The sequence below is a fragment of the Rhinolophus sinicus genome, linkage group LG02 (genome assembly GCF_036562045.2).
Source record: "Rhinolophus sinicus isolate RSC01 linkage group LG02, ASM3656204v1, whole genome shotgun sequence".
NCBI classification, from domain to species: domain Eukaryota; kingdom Metazoa; phylum Chordata; class Mammalia; order Chiroptera; family Rhinolophidae; genus Rhinolophus; species Rhinolophus sinicus.
The window spans coordinates 111,308,512-111,331,582 of record NC_133752.1 but is presented as its reverse complement, the minus strand read 5'-3'; the positions used below and the strand labels follow the sequence as shown (position 1 = coordinate 111,331,582).

The 23,071-nt window shown below is 36.8% G+C and overlaps 1 protein-coding gene and 3 pseudogenes across 1 annotated transcript in view; 1 reads left to right on the top strand and 3 right to left on the bottom strand.

The window, feature by feature from the left end:
* The window catches only part of ADIPOR2 (adiponectin receptor 2), a 63,584-nt gene that overhangs the window by 3,258 nt on the left and 37,255 nt on the right, over nucleotides 1–23,071 (top strand). The gene's annotated exons all lie outside the window — the stretch shown is intronic.
* On the bottom strand, nucleotides 443–1,969 carry LOC109434393 (protein SDA1 homolog; annotated as a pseudogene).
* LOC109434409 (ATP synthase F(0) complex subunit g, mitochondrial) lies at nucleotides 6,790–7,195 on the bottom strand (annotated as a pseudogene).
* Nucleotides 12,778–13,374, bottom strand: LOC109434408 (U1 small nuclear ribonucleoprotein C; annotated as a pseudogene).

Genomic DNA, 23,071 nt, shown 5'->3' with positions numbered 1-23,071 from the left:
CCGTTCCTGGCAGCACACAGCAGCCCGTGGCAGCCCAGCTCCAGGGAGAGCTGTTGTTCACAATCTTAGCTGTGGAGGGCGCAGCTCACTGGCCCATGTGGAGACGGAACAGGCGACATCAGCGTTAAGAGCACGGTGCTCCAACCACCTGAGTCACCGGGCTGGCCCAAGGCTTATTTTTTGTGTTGCAGTTTCTTAAGAAAAATGGGATCAAAGCAATCATTGTTCAGCAGTGTGCTTTTTTGAGTGGTTTTCAAAATAATAGTGCTTTTAGACTTAAATGTCAATAAACATTTTTGAGTCACTAATTTTCAGATTAACAACAAATTTAGCATTCTCCTTGGAATGGAAAGCTGGCTTGGGAGTTACGTCATTCTTTTTCTCTTTTTGAAAAGTTTGTTTTATAGCGCCAGCTGCTTCTGTCTGAAAGAATGAAAGCTTACTATTTTTTGACTGGACATTTTGGCTCTTTCATGAAGCTATTCAGCTTCTTGGAGATTTCTTGTGCTCTTCATCAGAAGAGTGGTGCTCATCAACCCATTTACTGTCAGCATCCTCCTAAGACTGCTGTGCCCCAGCCATCTTTGTCGTCCTCAGCATTCTCTGCCTCTTGCTCAGCTTCCAGACTTATGTTCCTGGATTGTAATCTTTATCATATAATTGTCCATATCCTTGTGCTCTTGATTTTATCAGTGCCTCTAGTTTTACCCTGGAATTTCTTCTGCAACAGCTAAGGATTCAGTGTTCCCACAAACTGGATCAAAGTTTTAGCAGACATCACATTCTTATCTTCGTGTGTTTTATACTGGGAAGTTCTTAAGTCATTGAGCTGTTAACTTTCATAGCACTGATTCCTCCTGTCATGACTTCCCCCACAGTTCTTGTCCATAACAAGTGGGAGGCCAAGGTCACGAGCAATGACTGATTGGTCTTTGGGACCACCAGGTGGTGAGATGTTTGTGCAGCACTCGGATCTTGTTACTTCTCTTTTGTTTGCTGCTGCTGCAGAAATTTGCAAAAAGGGATAGAGGTTAGAGAGAAAAAGCTCATGAATTCCCGCCAATCTGGTTATAAAGTTCATGAGCATTTCTTCACTTCAAATGTCTCTTTAGAGCTCTTGAGCCACTTTAGTAGTTTTTCTGCAAACTCTTGGGGTTTACGAATCAAATGGATAGCTGAAGAGTTAAAACACCTGTTTTTTTCTTTTGTTTCTGAAGCACTTTCGTAACCTCAGCCTTTTGTTGTGTCTGTAGTCCCTCCTCTGCATACTGCACTAGCATCCTGAGTCTGTCCTGTTTCTCGTGTTCCTCTTTCTCTAGGAAGAATGTCAAGGCAGCAACCAGCAGCTAGGTGACCTTAGAGAAGCATGCAGTTGTGATAACACTGACAGTCTTGGCATCATTTCAGATATTTCTCCTGTAGAGTTCAGTCATCACTTCCAAAGGGTTTGGCTGCAGTTGCATCGCTGTCCCTTGACCTGTGTACATGAAATTCTGTGATATTGTACTTTTGTATTGTATTCACTTAATTCTTGTATTTTGCACTTTTTTTCTCACTTGTCACAAAATGAGTAAATGAAATCTTGGATGCTTCTGTGGCAACATAGAAGTTCCAAGAAGAGCTCTAGCCAACCTGATGGATTGATGAGATTCTTCTGAGAGATTCAAGCTTTGCAAAATGTTATTGGGAGATCTAGATTCAAGATAGTGTAATTGTAGGAGAGCAAATCTTTCAGCTCTTGAGGAAAAGTATCTAGATGTTCTGGGCAGTAGTAACCAATCTATGCCATAAACGTCACCAGCTTTGCCAGTTCTTTGCGGGGTGTATTTGGTTGCAATTTGAAAATCTCCACATTGGATTTGTAGTGAACATTCTGCTGTAGATACTCCTGAGTGCAGGCCAAAGAGTCCACTTTATTCTGTAACTGCTGCAGGTTGCTGGGGAGCTCGTGCTTGTTTCTGCTGGGCATGTTGGTTGCAGTGTGCAGTCAGTGAGCAGTTCTCAGAAAACCCACACCACTGGCACCAGCCAACCTTTCTCAGGCTGTGGTTTGGGCTCATGCTTCCGGGTGTATGGGGAAACAGCCCTTGGGAGCTCAGCAGGTGGCGCTATCTTGGTTTATAGTAATAAGCTTTAAAAAATCATATTCATGGATAGCTTTCCAGGTCCATGCATCTGCATCTACTCTGTTCATTTGAATAGTTCTTTAGTGTTTTATTGTGTGGGTGTGCCACCATTTAATAGTGTTTCTATTGCTGGATATTTAGATTATTTAGTGTGTATTGTACATAAATGCATTGAATGTACAATTGTTGCGTGCTAATGGACTCTTTAGGGTAACTGCCTAAGGCTAATTCCTGGGTTGAAGGAAATACATTTTTCATTTTGATGTATATTACCATACTGCCATCCAGAAAGGTCACAGCAGTGTAAAATCTCACCAGAAATGTGGGTATGGGTGAGGTCCAGCTTCTCCAAGCAATTGCCACCTTTTTTTTTTTTTAATCTTTATTTGATTGACAGTTAAACATTTCTTGCAATATAGTCTATCTCACTGGGAGATAGTTTTGATTGCATTCTTTTGAAGTTGACTTAGAAATGCTTTAGGTGGGGCATGCATTCTGTAGTTGTTCCTAGTACTCCTTTAGACAGAGCTGCTCACCTATTTAGATTCCCTACTTGGCCCTTGAAAGCAGTATTCTTTTGCCAACCCTGTTAAGAGAATCTAAGAGACTACCAAGTGGACTATATATTTCTTGAGGGTTACCTTTCTTCATATCTAATAGCAATCCTGTATATAGCAGGTAGTGAGTAAATGGTCTGTTCAAAACCTAAATTAGATCGTGTTCTTTTGGGCTTACTGAGTGAAGTTCTTTAACTTTGTTAAGAATAACCTTTTCAAAGTCTTTGTGACCACAAATATAAACTTGAAAAATTGCCGTATGAAATTGTCGTCTTGCTATATGTTCTGTACCTCATCCTTTATTTCTAAAATGAGATAAATAAGACTGATTGATATCCTAGAACCTATTTGTTAGGAATAATGAACCTAACCTATTTAATAAGTACATTTAGTAGTCAGTTTTGGAAGTTAAGGAGTGAAGTAAATAGGGGATTTGTTTCATGTAACCCATGGTTTTGAATTTTGTTTTGGAGTATACCATATGATAGAGGGGATGTGTGCTGGCTAAAAGATATTACAGCTTGGCTTAATTATACATTGTAAGTGTTCTGACAGAAGGAAAAGGGAAGCTAAATTCTAGAAACTAACAGCCAGAATATCTTCGGATATCAGAAAAATACCTGTGAGAAAGGTATTTTTTAATGGACGACCACAGAAAATAGAATTTTCTTTATAGCTGACTTACAGTGTTACATATTATTGGACTCTGTATTTTCCACAATATCCATGCACTAGAAAACAAAGCATATAAAGTGTATGGTCTTGAAGAGACAAAATTAATTAGCTTATTAAATTTTGGCCATCTAGGCTTTTTCTTTTGTGTCTTTTTTTTTCTTTAAGTATATTGGCTCATTTTTTTTTCATTGGCAGCATATTCATTTTAATCCTATATGTTCTGAAAATGTAGTTTAGTTCACATGTATGCATAGTAGTTGTACCTACACACCCATTCCTTTGGTCAGGGAAGAAGTAATGGCTGTGAAAACTTTTTAGCGTGGTCGAACAGCAGGGTTACTTTTTATTTTCTTGGAATTTTTTTTAACTTAGTTTCAGGAATTTATTTATATCCTGTTTTATTCCAGAAAGAATTTCGAGTAATTTAAAATAAAAGATCCAGAAGTGGAATAAAATATTCGTTAAAAATAAATGAAGAAAAGGAGGAGGCATACATTCTGTTCCCAAGTGGCAGCATAATTTAATGACTAAGAATAAAATTTAGATTTGAATTTTCTTGGCAGCAAAAGGAAAAATGGAAATATGGTAAAATACATAGCAGTAAACTGGAAGGAGGAACATGACCAATTATCCAGGGGTAGATCTTCTCCACAGATTTTAAGGAACTGTTTAAGTTGAGCATTGCATAAAAACTGGGTTTTTGTTTTTGACTAGAGGCGCTAGGTAAAAAAGTGAGGACTAAGCATTAACGTTTTAAGCCAAGGAGAGACATTTTGTTTAGGGGTTGGTTTGAATCAAATTTAGGCTGCAGATGTGTTTTATTTGGCTAACAGATTTTTTTTTTACCTTAAAATATTTCAAACATACAGAATACAGAGACAATATAGTTAACATTCATATATTCACCGCACAACTATATTAAATCTTAACATTTTTCCATACTTTCCTTTTTTTTTTTTTAATAAAGATTTTATTGGGGAAGGGGAACAGGACTTTATTGGGGAACAGTGTGTACTTCCAGGATTTTTTCCAAGTCAAGTTGTTGTCCTTCCAATCATAGTTGTAGAGGGTGCAGCTCAGCTCCAGGTCCAGTTGCCTTTGTTAGTTGCAGGGGGCGCAGCCCACCATCCCTTGCAGGAGTGTAGGAGTCAAATTGGCAACCTTGTAGTTGAGAGCCCGCTGGGCCATGTGGGAATCCAACTGGCAGCCTTCGGCGTTAGGAGCATGGAGCTCCAACCATTTGAGCCACAGGCCCGGCTCATACTTTCCATTTTTTTAAGAAAAAGATTTCACACACAGTAGAAGCATCTTTTTGAATTATATTTCACTTTCTTCCCAGAAGTAACAATTATCCTGAATTTGGTGTTGATTATTCCTAATGCCTGTTTTTATGTAATTACTTCATGGGAATATATTCATAAATCATAATATTGTTTTGCATATTTTCAAACTTTAAACTATTTTCTGCCTATTCTGTAACTTGTTTTTCATGAAACATATTTTAGGGTCTTATGAAGTTAGTATACCATTTTTGACCTACAAAAATGACAGTTTCTATGGTTCAACCTAATTATAGTTATGATTTTTATCTGCTGTATAGTTAACATTATTTTAAGAATATAGCCAGTTTAACTTTATCCTCATGTTGACAGGTATTTAGATTGTTTCCAATTTTTCCTGTTTTAAAAACAATGCTATGGGCCAGTGAGCTGTACCCTCCACAATTGGATTGAAAAACGACTTGACATGGAGCTAATGGGTCCTGGAAAAACACACTGTTCCCCAATATGCCCCAATTTAAAAAAATAAATAAATAAATAAAAGTGTTTCCTACACTCAATATTAAAAACAATGCTACTGTTAAACAGAATACTAGGTAGAAAAGTATCAGGTTGTACTGTAGGCAGTAAGGATAAATGTTTTGTGAAATTTTTCATGGCAGAAAGCTTTTCTGAAAGAAAGGCTTATTGAGTCACATGCTAGCCAGGAAAGGACAGGCCTGGGCCATGCAGGCTAAACCACCAGCAGCAGGGCGAGCTGGAGAAGGCAACCTGTCCGCCCGTCCTGACGTTGACAGGCTCTTTTATACATTATGTTTTGGGAAATAAAGGTGTAAGTTGTTTTGAAAGAAATTTACATCGGCTACAGATAAGGGGGCAGGAAAAGGTGAAGGTGGGGGACAGTTCTAGGATAGGTGCACAGTCTTTAAGGAAGACACGTTTACTACTTTTGATTGGTGCTGGGCAACAGTCCTGAAAGTTCATGCTTAAGTGGGATCCTGTGGGGTCTGGTGGTCTCTACAGAAGTTTATTCAAAGCTCCAACATACATTCAGGAATGTGAGCAGTCTTTTGTTAGTTGGCTCACAACTGATGAAACTAATCTTGTCTCTTTTCACTGCCTGGCTGGCTGTAATTTAATTTAGGACATCTCAGAATTTTTGTCTTGTCACTACGTTGAACACTCCTGATTAGGAATCCTTGTGTACATATTTAAGATGTTTGGCAAGTTTTTCTTTCTTTTTTTAATTTATTTTTCTCAGTTATAGTTGACAGTCAGTATTATATTAGTTTCAGGTGTACAGTAGTATAGTGGTTAGATATTTAAATATAAGAAGTGATCCCCCTGACTAGTCTTACCTATACCTGGCACCATATACATAGTTGTTGCAACATTACTGACTATATTCTCTGTGCTGTAATTTACATCCTTGTGGTTAATTTATACTTCCTAATCCCTTCACTTTTTTCACCCAGCTCCTCAACCCCCCTCCCATCTAGCAACCATCAGTTTGTTCTCTGTACCTGAGTCTGTTTTTGTTTTGTTTGTTTCGATTATTTTGTTCTTTAGATTCCACATATAAGTGAGGTCATGTGGTATTTGTCCTAGTCTGACTTATTTCACTTAGCGTAATACCCTCTGGGTCCATCCATGTTGTTGGAAATGGCAACATTTCATTCTTTTTTCATAGCCAGGCAAGCTTTCAAACTGCATGTTGGGAGCCATTAATGGGTTGTGAAATCAGTTTAGGAATTAAAATAGGATAGAAAAATGTCAGGTTGTATTGCAGGCTGTAAGGAGAAATATTTTGAGAAGTGTGTGTGTGTGTGTGTGTGTGTGTGTGTGTGTGTACACACTAAGTTAGACAGGAAGTCCTCCTGGGTAAATTACTCAAATGGAGTTATTAGGTTGAGGGTATGGAGATACTGCCGAATTGCTGTCCAAAATTGGTCACTTTGCATTTTTTTTGGCATGAGAATGAGAATTTCCTGTTTCCAAATCCTTATGATCCATGGCATGTGTCAGATCTTTACATGTTTACAAATCAGATGAGTGTAAAATGATATCACATCGTCTTAATTTTACTTTTTCTTGATTAATTATGAGATTGAGCATGGTTTTTATTTAATTTATTCATTTATTTTGATTTTGACATATTTTATTCAAATACCAGTCTGATCACACATGGTCCAAGAACATTCGAATAATAAACCCAAAAGAAACAGATGTTAATGATTGGTCTTCAAACATTAAATTATAGCCAATGATGCCTCGCTTGCCTATGATCTCGCCGACATAAAACTACATCCACACCTCAGGGGCCGCCAAACCATTCAGCGGAGCTTCCTCACTGTGAGCTGTTTGAAGCCACCAGTCTGAGCACTATTGACTATTTTTTTCAAGCTCTGAGTAGCTGTCGGGATCTCAGCAGGGGTTGGAGGACCAGCTCAACCTTGGCATAGTGCCAAAATGTGGCCAATCGAGGCTTCCAGTAAGTCACAGCAGTGTTTAGCAGCGCCGGGGCCTTCTCTGCGAGGTTATGGACAAACTGGGCCATGGTTCTAGGATGGAAAGTACAGCATGTTTTTAAATGTTGAGTTGTAAACTATTCAGGTTTCGATTTCTTGAGTGGGCTGTTCTCCTTCCCCACCCCTTCCTAATTGGGTTGTCTTTTTAAATTGATGTTGGGAGTTGATTTCATATTCTGGTTATGTCTGTTAAGTGAATTGTAAATATCTTCTCCCAGTCTCTGTGGCTTATCCTTTAACTTTTTATGTGGTTTGTTTTGAATAGAAATGATTATCAAATTTATAACTATTTTCCTTATTGGTTTGCGTCTTTTGTGTCTTATATAAGAAATTTATTCCATTACCAAGGTCATTAAGAGTCTCCCATATTTCTTTCTAAAAGTTTTGGACATTTGGTTTTTTTATATTTAGGTCTTGATTCTGCCAGAAAAAAAAAATTTTTTTGTATATGATGTGAAGCAGGGATCTAATTTAATTTTTATATGCAAAGCCAATTAACTTAGCACTGTTTAACAGTGTGTGTTTTAAATTTGAATTGTAAATCTTTTAGAGATTTCAGTTCAACACAATAACAGCCTTTTTGTCTTTTCATTAGGCTGTTTCACATGTTCAAGTTTGTGACTTCTAGGCCAGAGTATGTGATTGGTTGATTACTTGATCCAGAAACAGAACCTAGAAATGTAGATAGATACATTTTGTAGATCGTACTAAAATGTCATTTCTTTTAACTACTTTTTAAATAGAAGCTGGGTGGCAGACAGTTTGAGGATATACTCTGATGAGGAAACAAGATTGTTGGTTTTTGCATTGCTGGTTAATATCTACAGACTTTGGAAATTAGATAAGCAGATGTTGGATTGACATTTTGATACTTGAAATTTCAGAATACTTACATTTAGTCATCCAGTTGCTGTGATCATACATATGTTCTGAAGTTTGAGACTTAATTTTGATTTTAGGAGAATCGATTTATAAATTTGAGTCTTAACTTTGATAGAAGTGTTTGATAGAAACCACTTGGAAGGATTTTAGCTGCATTTTTAGTCTGAGAAGAGTTGCTGTGAGGCGTGCAGATAAGAGATACATGCTACGTTTTTCTTTTGTTTTTTTTTTCATATCAGTAGTTGAAAGAAGGCCTTGTGGTTTAGTTAAATTCAGCAATATTGAGAAAGGTTGTAGATGTGAATTTTATTTCTAGATTTCTAATTGTGATATTGAGAAAGGTAACTATGAGGTTTAACAATTAAGTTCGCGAACGCCTCCTAGAAGAAGTGCTACCAACCTCATTGCTGAATATCACTACGGTCACCTTCGAGGTCATCCCCTTGGGAAGCTATGCAGTGACGCCAGTGCCTAGTCCACCCTTCAAAGCAGTTTCGGAACCCTTTTTCTGGAATGGCCATCAGCGCTGTCCTCATATTACCCTTGATGTCCTGAATGTCATCACAATATCTTCCTTTCAATATTTCCTTTATCTTCGGGTAAAGACAGAAGTCATTGAGGGCCAGGTCAGGTGAGTAGGGAGGGTGTTCCAATGCAGTTATTTGTTTACTGGCTGAAAACACCCTCACAGACAGTGCCGTGTGAGCTGGTGCATTGTCGTGATGCAAGAACCATGAATTGTTGGTGAAAAGTTCAGGTTGTCTAACTTTTTCACACAGCCTTTTCAACACTTCCGAATAGTCAACTTGGTTAACTGTCCATTTGGTACAAATTCATAATGGATTATTCTCTCTGATATCAAAAAAGGTTAGCAACATTGGTGCAACAAGTTCACGAACTTAATTGTCAGACCTATATAGGGTTCAGTACTATCCGTGGTTTCAGGCGTCCACTGGGGGTCTTGGGATGTATACTCCGCAGATAAGGGTGCACTGCTTGTATTGCTCAGGACATATTTGGTTTTGGTTAAAATTCCACTGAGTCTCTGCAAACATTAGGGACTAAATAATTTGACAATGTAAGCTTTATATTTGTGTATTTGTATTAGAAAGAAAACTTTTTAGTAAAATGGAACCTATTTTGTTTTTAGGTCATTACTAAATCGTCATTAGTCCCTAGAATAGTTCCTGGCACAGAATAAATATATAATAAATATTTGTTAAATGATTAGCTTAATTTTACTAAACCCCAGCATACTTGAAATCTGCTTATAGTTTTTTTGTGTTTTGTTTTTTTAGCAAGAAATAAAAAGGTAGTCAATTTATGGGCTATAGATAAGTTAGAAAAAAATCTTAATTTACTGGAATATAGTAATAGGATCATTTTACTTCTACACCTGCTTTTCAGGGAATTGATTTAAGTTTGGGGCATTTGATTTGATGTGGTTTCTCATATTGAATGGAACAATGTAAGCTTTTTTATCTGCTTAGAGTTTTAAACTGCCACATTACATGTAGTTCTTTCATAATGCTACTTTGTGATAATGTAGAGTGACTTATTTTGAACTGAATGCAGTTGAGACCATTCAAGTTCTTGAAAGACAAGTTCGTTATACCTCTTGAGGTGGCCATATCGTACTTTCAGAACCAGGAGTCCTAAAACTTAACACGTTGCATACGGCGGGGTTTAAATCCCTCATACCCCTCTGTTCCGGCAGGTTTTTAAAAGAAACTACTTTAAAATGCACTCTTCTTTTTAATGCGTAAATGCTTCTATGCCATTTATTATTTTTCTATGGAATTTTTTAGGATTTACTCACCTATGATGTTAGTAATCCCTCCTGGTGTGATACTGCAGAAAGCAGCTTCCTTTGTGCAGTGGGACAATATGTATTTCATGAGGTATCACCGAAGAGTTAAATAAAATAATTCGGTGTTTTTCCAAAAATAACATAATTCAAAATTGCCTAAGGGATACTAAGGTTCCAAATGTTATAAACAAATCACTACAGTTCTGGAAAACTCTGTTTATTCATACATCCACTGTTGTGAATGTAACACGTGAAATGACTCATGGGTGAAAAAATGTATCTGATTCAAAATCACTATTTTTTTAGAAAAAAAAATAATATGAATTCTAAAGTGTGCATATGATGCAGACTTTATTCATTAACGACATTTGCCCGTTAGATATTAACGAAACACAAATAATTCAATAAAATATGCAAAGTAAAAAGAGTCAATAGTAAAAACGAGAATTCTCGTTATCCGTCCTTAACGCATGGCTCAGAAAAAAACGAAGATTCTCGTGATCTGTACGCAACGTGTTAAAAACCTCAGAAAGTCCAGTGTCTTTCTCCAACCCCTTGTGTTTTAAAGCCTTAGAACTTGATTTTTAACTTTTGGGGATGTGACAAAACAAATTCAGATGTTTTTTACTGAGGATTAAAACATTTTTTTTGTCATGTTTATGGTATTTGTCAGATTTCTAAAAAGTCAAGTTTATTGAGGTACAGTTTACACTCAGTAAGGTTCACCCGCTTTTAGATGTACAGTTGTATGAATTTTGGCAAACTGTGGAAGGGTTTTTAATGGCTGAATTGGACTGGATTATTTGGTGGAAAGGCCTAAAGAAGCAGCTCAGCAAATAACACTTGGCATCTTTTTATCACCTGGGGAGGTCAGGAAGATTCCCATTGGGTATTTTCCCATGGGTACAAGAGACCAGCAGTGTGATAGACGTTCACTGCCTTTCCCTCCAGCTCTACTTCACGTGATGGTGAGATTTGCCTGGTTTTTCCCTCAGGAAAGTTGGTCAATGGAGTGGGGCAGTGAGTTAGAATAGGTTCCATGTGGTTTTACTTAAGAGTTGGCCTTCTTTATGCTATGAAAAAAAATAGTGTAAATGATACAAAGTGTTGCCTGTCTTTATATCTTTAAGATAATCTTTAAAAAATAAACTGCTGTTTGATTTGAAATGTTTCTTTGTGATCGTAGCAGTTACGATGTTATGAACATGAAGGCTTGAGAATGCCTGTTTTACCAATCTAGGTGGTGTTCCTTGTCAGTTATCAGCTGTACCATTCTTTAAAAGAGGTGTGTCAGTACAATGGCTGGGAACTTTCCCCATTTTATCAGTTACATAGTTTTTTCAGTTATCAGTTTTGTTTTGACTTTTTTCTATTCAGATATGTTTTAAGTATTTGGGAAGAATTCCAATTTCAATCACTTGTTTTATTGCTTCTGGTGTGTAGCAAGGCTTCATTTTGTCCATTTCTTTACTGTTTCTTAATATTTTCAACATTGATGTAAAATAAAGTACAAGATACTATCAATGTTGAAACTCCTTGTTTTGGCATTTAAGTGCTATCATGTATTTGAGAACAGCTTACGGTTCAGGCAAACAGGGTTTTAAAGAGCATTGACTTGGGTGTTAGGCAGACTAGGTTGATTAGGTGGATTAGGTTGCCACCTGTCGCAGGCAAGGTATTTATAACCTCGGTGTTTCGTCATTTCTAAGATGGAGGAAGTAATTGTTATCTATCTCCCAGGGTTGTTGTAAGAATTAAAGTGATAGTCCACGGGAAATGTTCTTTGTAATATGCACTCAAGTGCGTATTAGCTGTTCTCCTTGTTCCTCGTCCTCATCCAGCAAAGGTTTTGTTTTTGTTTTTGTTTTTTTTCCAGCAAAGGTTTTTGAGCTCCTACTTTGCATTCTAAACCATGCTTGGTGTTGTGGACAAAAACGTTGATTCTAAAGAAGGCTTCCTGACCCTAAGAACTCGCACAGTTCAGGAAGGAAAGACAGGCATGTAAACAGATAAATGCAATAAATTCTGGCAGGTAGTATAATAGAAACATTAATACATGAGAAGAAAGGAGTTAGTGTCAGGAGCCTGGGGAGATCAGGGAAATTAATTTCTGCCCCTGAACTTATTCTTGAAGTATGAGTAGAAATTCCTCTTTCATTTTTTTGGCAAATATTTACTGAATACATCTATTGTGTGCCAGTTGCTGTTTTAGGTGCTGGGAATATAGGAGTAAAGAAGACAGACAGATGGTGTCTCTTTTCTCAGGAGGACTTGAGCTATTAGAAGATTGATAGTGCAGTTTATTGAAATAGGTCAGACCGGAGGGGAGAGCCGGTTTGGTGGGATAATCATGAGTTCTGTTTGTTAAGTTTGAGGTGCCAGGTAGACATCCATGTAGATAAGAGATTCTATTCTTGGTGAGGAGTTATAGCAGTATCCGGGAGTTCAGTGAGAGGTTAGAGCCAGCGGTAAATATTTGGGAATGAATGATATGTATCCTCTAGATTTGGTAATAAGGAGTTCATTGGTGTGACCTTGTCAACTGTGGTCTCAGTGGGAATAGAAGCTAGATTGTAGAGAGGTATGAGATGAGAGATGGAATGAGAATGTGAGGTTTGGGAGTGGAGATGGCAACTATAGACTCCTCTTTGAGAAATTTTCTTGTGAAAAGGAAGCAGAAAAATGGTTATATTTTTACAAGTAAGGCCTAGATCTGAGTCTTGGTTTTACACTTGCTTGGATGCAGTTATTTGAATGCATTCTAAAGGTTAAGTATAAGATATATATATTTTTTTTAAATAACAGTTGACAATTTCCACATTGCACAATACAAATGAAAATTGCTTTTTCGTCCTCCCAGCCCCCCTCACAAACTATTCTTTTCTCTCTTTGATAGGAAGAGGGAGCGAGTCTTCCTTGTCATACTGTTAGAAAACACCCAGAATCGCAGCACCATGCTTTCCTGGTGAGGTACAACAAGTAATGTAAAACTGATGGAAAGAGGCTCCCCTGTCTTGATAGGTCTGGTTCAGTCGTTCCAGGCTGAGTGGGTACCATTATGGGATGGGTGGGAGATTGGGGGCCCCCGGGATCATTGGTATGTGGCCTTCCGTAGGTGGCCTCATTCCAGGAACATCATTCCAGGCATCATCCCAGGAGGAGGAGGGCCCTTCATTGGCATCATGGGAGGGCCCCCCATATGGGGTGCTGGCATCATACCAGGGCAAGGAGGACCCAGGAGGCTGGGGGGAGGTGGGATCATTGCCCCTGGAGGAGGAGGAACAGAGAATGGAGTAGGAGGTGTCTTTCCTTGTTGAAATGCTATGGTTCTGTCCATCAGGTTCTGAGCCTGCCCTTCCATCCATTTCTGCTAGTAGTCTTTCACATTCTCTTGGTGTTTCCTACCACTGCAGTGTGCCCTTTTCACAGATGGAGAGTCACGAGTGAGATACGTGTCGCAGCAGTCATAATAAAACGTTGGCATGTTGCTCTGCAGGCTCTTGGCCACTTCCAGGTTAAGGTATTTTATGTAATCTACGTGGTCCTCTCTAAAGCATTGAGGCAGATATTTTTCCTCTTGTGACATGAGAGAGCTTAGTCTAGGGAAGTTAAATGACAGAACAAGAATTTCCATCGCAGTGGAACCTGTAGACTCATTTACTTTGATACTACATACAAGGTACTTTCATTATACCAAAATTTCCCTTAAACTTTCGTGAACTTCATCAAGTCAGGTCCCATCTACCTTAGAGTTTTTAAAAGTATTACAAGAGGAGAGAGATGAAAATTCTTTTTTTTTTTTTAAATTTTATTTTATTAAATTTATTGGGGTGGAAAATTCTTTATAAGCTGTAAATTGTCATAGATTCCTTGGGAGAATCTTTACTTTTCTTGATTTCCTCTTTTGTAAAATGAGAAACTTCAATAAGTAAACAGAATAAAAATCATGTAGTTAATTATTTAAAACAAAAAAGCTAACTCATTATAGTTAATGAAAATTATACAAATAAAAATTAAGAAATTTGGAAGAAACTTTACTATAGGTGACTAAATAATAGTGTGTTCGTCTTATATTTTACATGTATATTTTGCATCATATATCACATGGTAATAATTGTAAAGTAATTATTTTAAAAATTTAGTAATATTGTATCTAATTCTGAACTTCTTACTCTAGTTAGGATAGAAAAGAATTTGGTAGACTCTAGTAAAGCCCCCAGGAAATGAGCAGAAATTAGAAAATGGATCCTTTATGGAAACGTTAAATGAGTAAGAATTATTTAATCTGGATTAGTCAAACCTTGAATTAATAGTGGTTTGCAGCATATCAGTGGATATCACCATTTCTGTAGAGAACTGAACGAAACGATGATGTCCTTTGAAGGAGTCACAGTGATTTCTAGACTTGAAGGGCTATTAAACATTTGAAGAAGCCCTTGTAGGAGATCGCCCTCCCTGGAGACTTTTCAGAATGTTTTGAATGACTGCATGAATTACATTTGGTAAGAGAAAGAATTGAACCCACTACATATTTTGAAATCATTATGCATTGGATTCAATTTTTCATATTACTTAATGAAAGAAGACTAAATATTGGTTGTGTAGATTTTGTTATTTCCATACTTTTCCTGCTCATCATATGATTATGAGCTAAGGCTTCAGCCATTTATTTGAAAAGTTAAATTTATACTTTGCAAATTCTTTCTTATAATGTGGGTGCCTCCTTTCTTCCAAACCAAAACCAAAGGGAAATGCAGAAATTTAGGATGTCATGACATTAAGCTGACATTTTAAAATACCTGTTTATCATTAGTGTTTTTTGTGATCAGAAGCTTTGGAATCTTCAGATGTGACTACTGCTATTTGAACTGTCCAGGGCTCAATGTGTGGGTAGGCTTTCTCACTGGTGATTCCATTCTACAAGGCATGATTTCAGTTAATTCTTGGTCCTTTATCTCCATTAGTTTATTTAGTCCTCACAATCACAAATGAAGTAGAGATTATTAACTCTTTTACAAATCAAGAAGCCTTCTGCCTTGAAGTTGTTAAAAATTAGGACATTAAGTTTTAAAATTCTAAGGGCCGGAGGTGTCATGTCCCTTCCTACTGATTGGTGCACGGTGAGTGGGGTGTAGTAGTCTAAGTCTAGTGACATCACTTTCTAGTTCTATTAGGTTGGTGCAAAAGTAATTGCGGTTTAAAAGGTTAAAAAATTGCAAAAACTGCAATTACTTTTGCACCAACCTAATATAATTAGATTATTCAGTGGCAGAGGATAGGCAGCAAAATATGTCCAATGGTTTTGTTGGCTTCCACTAAGGCAAAAGTAGCTAATTTCAAGGTGACTTGAAAGTTGTGTACTGAAGTTATTCCAGTATAGTCTGTCAGTCCACACTGAAGTATGCGTTTGAAGTTGGTGCATGATTAATGAGATTTCTGGTATCAAGTTCATGCTTTTCCTTGATTGGAAACCTGAGTGGTACAAACAAAATGTTCTACACGAAGGTATCGGTATATTGTGTTCCTTATTACCTCTTATTTCAGACTTCAATGTGAAGTAAAATATGGTAGATACAGATCTGAACTACTACTAATAGAATGGGAATATTTTTAGGATGGAATATTTTATTTCGACAACAGGACCAGCAAGAATATTAAAGGTACCTGAATTTCTTTTGAATACTACGTAGCTACTTTTCCCCTTTTTAATCACTAAAAGAAGTACTAGATGTGTTACCCTGACTGGCTTCAGTCTTTAGAGAACCTAGCTGCAAGATTCCTGTCACATGAACTGGCAAGGAAATGGGTTTGGCCTCTTAAAGTCAACACTTAAAAAAACCACAGTGATGGGGGAGGGAGTCCTCTGGGTTCTAGAATGTTGTTTCTTGCTGGTTACACATCATTTATACTTTGAATTTCATGCACTTTTTATACTTTTCTGAATGTATTTTTTACATCAACATAAAGTTCACTGGATAAAGAGGCAAATAGTACTATAGGAAATTTTCCTGAAATGTAACCTTGATTATCTGACCTCACAGTTCTTAAAACTTTAATTTGCTATCTTTTTTCTTTACCAGCTGTGGACCCAGCAACTGTTTTGAAATACATTTCTATCTCTGTTATGCACTCAATTTTAATGTTAATTTGATGTTTCAAAATAATTTTTTCTTTTTATTCCCCAAATAAGTATTAATGAATTGAGCTCTTCTTTGCTGATATTAATCATATATTAATAAAATTATAGAAGTGCATAGGTTAAGAGCACCAGGAATGAGACTTACTGGATTCAAATTCTTGCTCTCCAATTACTAGTTGGTGTTAGTTACTCAAACTGTGTCTTGCTTTACTTTCTCATCTATAAAATGGGGATTCTGATAGTGCCCATTTCATAGGGTTTTAAATGAGTCTTGTATATTATTTAAAAGACACAGTGTCTGGCATATAGTAAGCACTAAATACGTTGTAGCTGCTATTACTATTTTTTTATGGTAATACACATATCATGAAGTTTACCATTTTGACCTTTTTTAAGTTTACAGTTTCAGTAGCATTAAGTGCATTCACAATGTTATATAACCATCACTGATATCTATTCTAAAACTTTTCCGTCACCTAAAGCAAAAACTCTAACCATTAGCAATAACTCCCCATTACTCCCTGTTCCCAACTCTGTTAATCCCTGTTCTCAGTGTTGTAGCAACAATCTGAACTTCGTTCCCTTTTATAGCTGAATGATACTCCATTGTATGTTTTTTTTTTTTTTATAATATATATATTTTTTATTGGGGAAGGGGAGCAGGACTTTATTGGGGGACAGTGTGTACTTCCAGGACTTTTTTCCAAGTCAAGTTGTTGTCCTTTCAGTCTTAGTTGTAGAGGGCGCAGCTCAGCTCCAGGTCCAGTTGCCATTGCTAGTTGCAGGGGGTGCAGCCCACCATCTCTTGTGGGAGTCAAACCAGCAACCTTGTGGTTGAGAGGACCCGCTCCAACCAACTGAGCCATCCGGGAGGCAGCTCAGCTCAAGGTGCCGTGTTCAATCTTAATTGCAGGGGACGGAGCCCACCATCCCTTGCGGGACTCAAGTTGTTGAACCAGCAATCTTGTGGTTGAGAGCCCATTGGCCCATGTGGGAATCGAACCGGCAGCCTTCGGAGTTAGGAGCATGGAGCTCTAACTGCCTGAGCCACCGAGCTGGCCCCCCATTGTATGTTTATACCACATTTTGTTTATCTGTTCATCGTCCATGGACGCTTGTGCTGTTTGGCTATTGGGAATATTGGTGTACAAGTATCGGAGTCCCTGCTGTCAGTTAATTTGGGTATATACCTACTTAAGCGAGGAAATGCCTAGTCATGGTAATTCTATGCTGAACTTTCTGAGGAACCTATGGTAGCACTACTGTTGTTTATCGTCATTTGGTGAAATGTGTTAATGAGCTTTTTTTGAAATTAGTTTTAGTACCCACGTGCTGTTAGCATTGTGATGTGTATGTTTTATTGGGAAACTATGTGCATGGTTTTCTATTCCTTGCATTGAAATTTTTGGTGTGGAGTATTATGTATAAAACTGGAGCTGGATTTGTATGCTCTTTTTTTCCTTTTAATTAAACTTTTCATTTTGAGATAGTTGTAGGTTCACATGTGATTCTAAGCAATAATGCACAGATCCGTCATAGCCCTTGCCTAGTTTCTCCCAATGATAAAGTCTTGTAAGACTGTGTATACATAGTCTTATTATATTGCAACCATGATACTGATATTGATAAAGTCAAGATATGTAACACTTCTATCACCCCCAAGATCTTTTACGGTGCTGTGTTACAGCCTTATCCACTTCCTTCCCACTCCCATACCTTCCTTTAATCTGTTCTCTATTTCCATATTTTTATCATTTCAAGAATGTTATACAATCATGGACTCATATAGCATGACATTTTTTTGAATGGAATTACATAGTATGAAAGTTTGGGATTGCCCCCCCCCAATTTAAAAAATTATGAAATACACACAACATAAAATTTACTGCTGAACATTTTTAAGTGTAAAGCTATGTTGAACATTCATGTTGTGCAATCATCACCACTATTCATCTACAGAATTTGTTCATCTTGCAGAACGGAAACTCTGTATCCATTAAACAGTAACTCCCCATTCCCTTCTACCCCCAGCCCCTGACGACCACCATTCTACTTTATGTCTCTAAGATTTTGACTACTTTAAGTACCTCATATAAGTGGAATCATACAGTATTTTTGCATGTGTGACTGGCTTATTTCACTTAGCATAATGTCCTTGAGGTTCATCCAGGTTGTAGCTTGTATCAGAATTTCCTTCGTTTTTGAGGCTGAGTAATATTGTTATATAGACTACATTTTATATAACTATTCATCCATTGATAGACACTTGGGTTGCTTTCATGTTTTAGCAATTGTGAATAATGCTGTTATGAATGGGAGCATATAAATGTCTCAAGGCACTGCTTTCAGTTCCTTTGAATGTATACCCAGAAGTGGAATTCCTGGATCATATAGTAATTCGATTTTTAATTTTTTTGAGGAACCACCATACTGTTTTCCATAGCTTTGCCTACCTTTAAAATTGAGGGCAACATAATTAAAATCACAAAATATATGAAGTAATACATTGTAATAATTTATGTTGGCAAACAGCCCAGTTTAACTATGATTAAGTATGATATAAATAATTTTAATTCCTTTTTCTTCCTTTTGCCCCCTAGAAAATGGGACATTTAATCATTCATTCAGGAAGTCTTTATCGGATGTGTACTGTGTATCTGTTATAATTTGGGTTTCAGCAGTGTACAAAACAGAAGTCCTTTCTCTTATGGAACAAACTATTGATTTTTTAAAAATACCTTTTCTGGAATAGAGGTAGATTTTCAGACCAGAAGTGTGAAACAATTAAGTTAGCAATTTCTTCAGATAGAGAAAATTGCTTTTGAGGTACCATTTGAACAACCTTAATGCTTTTAAGCAACATGATAAGTTTAACTTATTTAGTAGTTGGCCCTCTGATTTTACAGGTTCTACACCTGGGGATTCAACAAATGGCGGATCAAAAACATTAAAAAAAAAGTTACCTTGTTTCTGACATGTACTGTGTAGTTAGGCCTACTATAGTGGTTGTGTCTGGACTGAACATGTACAGATTTTTTTTCTGTTATTCTCTAAACAATACAGTATAAGAACTATTTACATAGTATTTGCGTTGTATTAGGTACTTTTAGTAATCTAGAGATGATGTAAAGTATATGGGAAGATGTGTGTAGATTATATACAAATACTATTTCATTTTATATTTATATAAGGGACTTGAGCACCCATGATATAGTATCTGCAGGGGTCCTGGAACCAATCCCGTGTGGATACTGAGGGATGACTGTGTTATTTGAAAGGAAAGTGAAGTCTAAGGAAGTGAGAATTTTACATTTCCCAGTAGGAAGGCAGTCTGGTGCTAGTACATTTGACTGGGAGTCAGGAAATCTAGGGGTCCAGTTCTGACGTCACCACTTAGTATTTTACATACTCCTGGATTCTTCACTTTGATCCTTGCCCTCCCTACTATTTATATATACCTTTGTAAAAAAAGGATTTTGTCCACTGTTGTTGTTATATTAGTATTACTATTTTATGGTAGTAATACCCAGTTCTAGTTTCAAGTTCATTCTCTTCTGAATTCCAGATTTGTGTTTCCTGGTGTCAGCTGAACATTTCTGTCACTTCAAATTCCATTTCCAAAAACAAATTCAGTATCGTTCACTGTGAATTTGCTTCTCTCCTTTAACATCCCTTCATCTTTTCCAGATAGTTTGTTGTTAGTATGAAGAAACTCAGCTGATTTTTGTGTGGTTTTGTATCCTGCACATTTATTAAGTTTGTTTTAACAGTTTTTTGGTGGAGTCTTTTGGGTTTTCTATATATAAGACCATGTCATCTGCAAATAGAAACAGTTTTACTTATTTTCCGATTTGGATGCCTTTTATTTCTTTTTCTTGCTTAAGTGCTCTAGCTAGGACTTTCAGTTCTACGTAAGTGGTGAGAATGGGCATCCTTGTTTAGTTCCTGATCTTAGAGGTAAAGCTTTAAGCTTTTTACCATTGAGTATGATGTTAGCTGCGGGCTTGTCATGCATGGCTTTATTAAACTGAGGTACATTTTTTTCTGTACCTAATATGTTTTTGTTATGAAAGGATATTGAATTTTATCAAATTCTTTCTCTGCATCTCTTGAGATGATCTTACAATCATATGAATGATGATCACATTGATTCTGTTAATGTGGTTTATCACATTTATTGATTTGCATATGTTGAACCATTCCAGGGATAACTCCCAACTCATCATAGTATATGATTCCTTTAATGTGCCCTTGAATTAGGTTTGCTAGTGTTTTGTTGAGGATTTTTGCATCTGTATTTGTTAGGGGTATTAGTCTGTAATTTTCTTTTCTTGTAGTGCCCATGTCTGGCTTTGGTATTAGGATAGTGCCTTGTAAAATGAATTTGAAAATGTTCCATCTTCAGGTTTTTGGGGGGAAGAGTTTGCGAAGAATTGGTATTCTTTCCTGAATGTTTGGTAGAATTTACCGGTGAAACCATTTGGTTGTGGGTTTTCTTTGTTGGAAGATGTTTGATTATTGTTGCAATCCCCTTGTTATTAGTCTGTTCAGATTTTCTGTATCTTCATTATTTAGTCTTCCTTTTATTTTTGGTAGGTTGTATGATTCTGAGAATTTATCCATTTATTTTAGGTTATCCACTTTGTTGATATATAATTGTTTATAGTATGAACAATTTTATGATCCTTTTTATTTCTGTGGTATCAGTGTTGTTGCTTTCAAGGTTTGCTCTTTGTCTTTCGAAAGTTTCAAGTGTGTGTCAGTGAGGTCTTTGAATTCATCTTACATGTAGTTGGTTGAGCTTCTTGCATGTTTATAGCCAGGTCTTTAACTAAATTTGGTACGTTTTCAGCCATTATTATTTCACGTATTCTCTTTGCTCACTTTTCTCTCCCTTCTCTTTTTGAGACTCCTACGATGCATGTTTTAGTCCACGTAATGGTGTTCTGTAGGTCCTTTAGGCTCTGTTTGCGTCTTTCTGTTTCTCAGCCTCAATAATTTCCATTTCCTATCATTAAGTTCACTGATACTTTCTTCTCTCTGCTCAAACCTTACTTTGAATCTCTTTAGTGCATTTAGTGAATTTATTTCAGTTATTGTATGTTCCATCTCCTGAATTTCTTTTAAGATTTTCTATCTCTTTTGATATTTCCATTTTTTGTTCACATATTGTTTTCTTCACTTTCTTCACATCTTCCTTTATTTTTTTGAGCATCTTTAAGACAGTTGTTTTAAAGTCTTAGACTAACGTATGTGCCATTCAGTGCTTTTCACAAGTTTCTGTTAATTTACTTTTTTTTTTTTTGAATGGGCCATAGTTTCCTGTTTCTTTGCATGCCTTGTGATGTTTTTGAACACTGGACATTTGAATATAATAATAACTCTGGAAATCAGATTCTCACTTTTCCCCAGGGATTGTGGTTTATTTTGTTACCTTTTAAAAACTGTTGCACACTGTCTCTGGTGAGGATCAGCCTGAGTACAAACTTAATGTCTTCTTATAAATTTTGCGAGCCTCTTTGGGACTGCATTGTCACTTTCTAATTTTACCCATATATGCAGTTATTTTGAATATCCTATTCTTTAATGCCTGACTTCTAAATGGGGAAAAGTAAAAAATGAAAGGGAAAAAAAGAGTATCTACCCTTTACGTTTTTTGGAAGTCACCTCATTTGGAGGGGGAAGGTCTTATAACAGTGAGGGGAGGTGTAACAATAATGGCTGCCCTACTGTTTGCACCTCAGGGATCAGAAGCAGCAGCCAGAGCACAGATCCCCATTATCTGGAGGACAGGGTTATTTTACCTACCCTCGGTCCTGTAAGCTGTGTGAAGTGGCTCCAGGAACAGATGCAGTGCGGCCTTCCAGGGGCTGGAGCTGGGGAATGGACAGCCGCCCCTGTGCTAAGAGCTGCAATTGACCAAATTTAACAATTTCCTGTCCAAGACTTCTCCTGGAAGTGGCAAGCCTTCAGCAGACTCCAGATTTCCAAAATTGTTACATCAGACAGATTCTGTCAGTGCACTTACTGATTGTTAGGTGGGGAAACAGATTCCTGGAGTGCCCTACTCTGCCATCTTCCTAGAATTCTCTAGTATGTCTTTTAAGACAGGTCTGCCAGTAACAACTTCATTCATTCTCCCCCTTCCCCCAATTTGAGAAAGTCTTTATTTCACTGTTTTTGAAAGATAGCTTTTCTGGATTATAAGATGCTTGGTTAACAGGTTTTTTTTGTTTTTTATTTTTCTCTTTGAGTGTGTTATCTGACTACTTCTTTACTGACTCATCATTTCTGCTCAGAAGTCAACTGGGTTCCCTTATATAAATAACTAGTCTTTTCTTCTTGTTGCTTTTAGGATTTTTCCATGGTGTTTCACTTAGCCTTTTTAAGATGAGGTGTGTGTGGATGTCTTTAGTTTTATTCTAGTTGGAATTGATTGAATTTCCTGGATGTACAGTTTATTTTCAGTAATTTTGCAGTTTTCTGCCTTTATTTTTTGGAATATTTTTTCTACTCTTTGCTTTTGGTGCTTTCATCATGCAGATGTTGGTGTGCTTAGTGTTTTCCCACATACTTCTGAGGGTCTCATCATTTTAATCCATTCTTTTTTCTCTGCCTTTGGTTTGCATAATCTCATTAATCTGTCCCCACGTTTGCTTATTCTTTCTTTTGCGTTTTACTCTTGATCCCTTCTACTGATCTTAAAATTTGGTTATTTTACTTTTCAACCCCATGATTTCCATTTGATTGTTTTTTTCCAATTTCTTTGTTGATAATTGTCTGTCTGATGTGACATTGTTAATCATACTTCCCATCACTGCTGTAGTCATGGTTTCCTTTAGTTGTGAACAAGTTTATAATCTGCTTTAAAATCCTTTTTTGATAAATCCAATACATGGTGTGTCTTACAGGCATTTTATGTTGCCTGTTTTTCCCCCACATGTAGTGACAAATTTTTTTTCTTGTGATGAGAACTTTTAAGATTTATTCTCTTAGCAACTTTCACATATATGATACAATATTGACTGTAGTCACCATGCTGTATATTATGTCCCCAGGACTATTTATTTTGTA